This window comes from Takifugu rubripes, chromosome 19 (genome assembly GCF_901000725.2).
Source record: "Takifugu rubripes chromosome 19, fTakRub1.2, whole genome shotgun sequence".
Taxonomy (NCBI): Eukaryota; Metazoa; Chordata; class Actinopteri; order Tetraodontiformes; family Tetraodontidae; genus Takifugu; species Takifugu rubripes.
The window spans coordinates 1,749,715-1,755,020 of record NC_042303.1 but is presented as its reverse complement, the minus strand read 5'-3'; positions in this window follow the sequence as shown (position 1 = coordinate 1,755,020).

Here is a 5,306-nt window from a genome sequence, read left to right as displayed (position 1 = left end):
ACAGTAGCCAGGCGTGAAATATAAAATTCTCCACTTTAAAAAAAAAAAAAAGTTCATCAGCGCCAAGAGGATTTATAGATTTTTGTCTTCAGAAAGCTGAGGCGTGCATATTGTGCTGCATAAAGCCTTTTACCTACTGTCTGTCAGGGAGCCAGGTTGTTTATGGGGGAGGGGGAATTACAGGGTTATGGGTCATTACAGGTTTTATAGGCTTGTCTTGTCTGTCTGTATGTTCGTCATGGTCTCCGTCCATTTTTTTGCACAACACACTTTATGGTTAAAGGAAAATAAAATGATTCAAAGTGAGGATGTGTCATCTGGGAACCATGCACATCTGCACCAAATTTTATAGAAATTCGTCAAAAGGTTGTCAAGATATTTCACTTAATGCAAAAATGTCAACCTGGCAATGGATCTAGAAAAAAAAAAACCCTGTTGACTGGTGTGTCTGTAGTGGATTTCATAACAGTCCATCATCATACAAGGAGGACATATTTCAGCGCGGCCCATTTATACTGGAAGGAACAATCAAGAAGAATAATGATTAAAATTCAATAGAATTCAGTCTCAGCTTGGGAGGAAGATACAATTTTAGATCATTTAAATGCTGCTGCAATATGAGTAACACCCAAAACACCCCAAGTAACACCCCAAAATCCTGTCAACTTTTGAAGGCTGAATTTATTTGCAGTCATCTGCACCTTTCAGGAACTTTTATAAGTTCCATCTGTGCCTGGTATGAAGAGGTACTCTAAATTTCCTCCGTGTCTTCATCTGACAGGATCATTCGGACCAGCATTGCTGCAGTTTAATCTTTACGGCAGAATATTTTATTTGATGTCACAGTTTCAGACCATCTAAGGGCGGATGGATAACTTCAAACAAAAGGTCAGTTATTTTTCACAGCTTTGCAGCTACTTTTATCTCCATTTAACAGCAGTTTACTGGTGCAAAATTGCAACAAGAAGGCCTTTCAGTCTAAGTGACATTTTTGTTTAGTGTAGAGGAGGATGAAATCAAACTGTTGCACGAAAACATTTTGGCATGTTTTAGTGAAGAGGAGCTGATGTCAGAGGGGGAAAAAATTCCGTTCCCTCTCTGTCAGAAGAGAGGGAAGGGAATTAAAGCTGTAATAAATGCTTTATGAGCGTAATTCTACTGGGCATGAACATAATAAGGAACTCGTTTTTCCTCCTCGATGTTCAGGCTGCTTAATCTTTTACCTGTTTCCAACTGCTCTTTATTCCTTCCTTTATGGCTTTTCTAAATGTCTTGCCCCATTCTCCAACGCCAGTTAAACTCCAGCGTTTATAAGGATCCAGTTTCCCAATAAGCCTTTCCTGTTACATTCCAATAATTCCTTCTGGTTAGTGTTGTTACCTCATGTCTTTGTTAAACAATTATTACACATAATGATTGTTCATGTACATTAAATACACACATCAGGCAGAACATTATAACCATCTTTCTGATGTTGTGTTAGTCTACCTTTGGCTGTAGAACAGCTCTGGAACATCAAGGCATGAACTCCACCAGAGCTCGAAAGGTGTGCTGTGGTATCTGGCACCAAGATGTTGGCAGCAGATCCTTTAAATGCTGTAACTTGTGAGGTGCAGATGGGGCCTCCATGAATTGGACCTGTTTGTCAATTGGATTGAGTTCTGGGGAATTCGGAGGTCAAGTCAGCACCTCAAACTCATTTTTAAGCTCTTCAAACCATTCCTGAACTGGTTTCGCTTTGTGGCAGGGAGCAATATCCTGCCGAGCGGGGCCACAAACATCAGGGAATATTGTTTCCTCGAAGGGCCGAACCTGTTCTGCCGCTCCACATGCATTCCTGGAGTCCAGGGGTCTGCAGAATATTGCCCAGAGCGTCACACTGCTTTATTTCCTTCACACTGCTTTATCACACCAGGCCACCTTCTGCTCAAAAAAATAACTGTATAAACAGTTCTTATATCCTCCTGCCTGATCATTGTGTCTGTTTACTCAGAGCTGAAGGACCTAACTGGATATGAGTATCTAGTATCATAAGGTAGCAGCTCCATCACTTAGTGCACGGGTGACTCCTGCCTATCTGCTGCTCCGGTGAAGAGGAGCACCAGCAGCTGTGTGCGGAGCAATATTGATGTAATTGGTTTTTACTGTGATGTGCTTGTTGCTATGGTGACCACGTAAAGCTTAAATGTAGAAGGTTGGGAGAGAATGCAAGTCATGTTCAGCTTCTCCACAAAGATTATAATCAGTTTCTGTGATGCAGTTGTCCCGTCAATTGTATAAACAGTTTTCTTTTGTGTTGTACTGTATTATTAGTAACACCAGTGCAACAGCAGTCACTCCTGCTGGGCTGTTGAAAATTGATTGAACCGATGATATACAGTAAAAGACTTCAGACAAAAGTATCTCTAAAAAGACTGATGTTGTAATGCCTGTAACATCCACATATGCTTTATGTTACCACAAGCCCCTTTTTCTTTCTCATTGTATAACCTACATGAAGCTCCAATTTCTTTCACTTCCTCTCACACATTTAAACAATAGTTGGAGCAATTGATGGCAGGTGCAGTTTTGATACACATTTGATAGAAACAAAAGTTGTTATTTCAACTATTAGCTAATCTAATTTTTACGAAGGGGTGCCAAACATTGGCTGTAGTTATAAATGTAAAGAGATAGTTTCAGAAAGAGAAAAAAAATAACTACCCACAGAGTTAGAGTGGGAGATAAATATATTTACTTCCAAATTATAGATTTTGTAATTAAAGTCAAAGTCAAATGGGGTATTTGACGGCAACTGCAGTTCACCCACAAGCAGAAATGTTCCCATATTTCATCACATGAAGGCAACATTTTCAAGTCTTGATTTTTTTGCCCCAGAGATTTCTCAGAATTTACTCCATTAAACAGATCTTTTTATTAATGACAAAATAATAAGATAAATAGTGATACTAAGCGAAAGAGATGTTTATCCTTTGCTTTTTAACATGTGTTGATGCATGAAAAATTGAGTTCTGCCCAGTTTAATGTTTTATGTGTAAAACTGAACTGTTGGCCGTCAGCGTCTCTTTAGTGTTCAGTCCTCAATCATCCAGAATCAACTGGGAACTACATCTCAGGTTACATAGTCTGCTCTTCCTTTCCACCTGGTTTAAGATGGTCATGTGTGTCGACTTGGCTCTAAAACTGTCATTTCATTTTTGTGTCAAATTCTTGGCATCCCCCCTTGATCCGCTTGCTGCCTGCCTCTTGAATACACTGTGGAAAACCTCGGGGGTCATAAATGTCAAAAAACACAGGGGGGGCAGGGGGTGCAAGGGAACATAACATTTCCAGCCACCCAAATATAAATTTACTAAGTTATTGAGTTAGGGGTGTTAGCATAGCACAGAGCCACTTTCAATGCAAGCTCACTAGGGGTAACAGAATACTGTTAAGTGAGACACCTAAAGTGAAGAAGGAGCTATGTGGCTCACCAAAAAAATAAATATTGTTTTAACACAAAAGATCAGAATTGTTCTGGAATGGAGATTTGACCTGTGGTATTCTGGAGAAGGAGAGGGACTGTTGGTTGGCTCCACTTGAGTGGAAATTTGGGTGCGTAACAAGGCCTCTCCCATTGTCTTCAAGATGGATTGACAGTGTGACCGTTTTTGTTTCTTGAGCGGAACAGAGGTGGCATTGAGCCGGTATTGTAAGGAAGCCTGAAATTTTGTGAAACCAGTTCAAGTGTTCATAGGGGAGTTGTATGAATATTGAGCCAAATGTGAGAGCTCACTCCAAGACTGAGGCGTTGCTTCACTTAGATAACATAAGGTATCCTCAAGGCCTCAGTTATTTCTTTTGGACTACCCACTCTTTTGGGGTGGAAAACCAGAGAACAAAATATGCCACAACTGCTTTACTGAATGAATTTGTGGGGTGAATTGTGGATCTCTATGAGTAACTATATCAATGGGGATTCCATGGAGTCAAACTCCATGCTTTATAAGGAGATCAACAGTGTTTTTACCCTTAGCTGGTTGCAAACCCCATGATAAAATCCACCGAGATGTAGGACCAGGGGTTACTTGGTACAGGTAAGGGTTGCAGTAAACTGGGGGGGTGCTTGATGTGATGACTTACTACATGAACAGGTAGAGCAGACAACTCCCTTTCCATGTTGGGCCACCAAACATGCTGGTAAATAGAGGCGACCGTGCAATTGGCTCCAGGATGACAGGCAAGTTTTGAAGAATGACCCCAATGCAGCACTTGTGAAGGCACAGACCAGGCTTTGGTTCCGCCAAAAGTGCAACCTGATGAAAAACAATGCCCACCTAGCTTGACAAGAAGTAAGTTAAGCTAAATTTAATTAAGACAGAATTCGCTTATTGGATGTAAGCAAAGTTTCTCCAACCAGACTGCAAATGGCACTTCATTTCCTTCCAACCAGTGCCTCCTTTCAGTGCCAGCATCGCAGCGATCATAACACCACCCCCTCCCCTGTCTTAGAGGCATCTACTTCTTAAGTAAAGTTCTGACTGTGCCAAAACAGGTGCACAGACATTTCATCTTATAGAATGCCAGAGACCAGAAAAACTTCAGGTTATCAGGTGAGCTGAGTGAGTGGAGAAGCATACCTCACTGGAGTCCTTAATGAAATACTGTACCTGTAAAAAATAAAAATAAAAAAGCAAATCCCAGGAAACGCTTAGGCATTTCAGATATCCAATTTAGAAAATATTTTTGTCCTCACTAGAGGTTCAAAGGCAGAGATGATCGGAGGAAGATGATGCTTGTTTTTAATCGTGACAGTTTTAATGCCTCTAAAGTCAATGCAGTCAATACTTTCTTCTCAGCAACGACCGAGTTTGTAAATCCACAACATGATCTAATGGACATTACTGTTTATCTGTTCTTGATTATGATTATTATGCATGATGAAGATCAGTTGTGTAAAAAGCCTGAAGGACAACACAACGACTCTTGGATCACGTCCTGTTTCTGGGCTGTAACTTCAAAGAATGAACTCGTGGCTGGAGACGGTGATAGTGATTTCTGCAAGGATCACAGAGGCATCAAAAGATGTTAGCTAGTGTTGCTAAAGAGTAAATCATATGCAAATGAAAATCAGGCACATTCCTTAACATTCTTTTGCTACTTTGCTCAACGACACAAATGTGCCTCTGAAAAATTCTTTGATCACTTTTACATTTCTGATTAAGGATTCTTCTATGCTCAGAACACTTACTATAGCAGATGTCTTTCAGATAATGCTGGAGCTAAGTTTAAGGAAGCGATCCCTGTGCTAATCCCAGGACCACCGT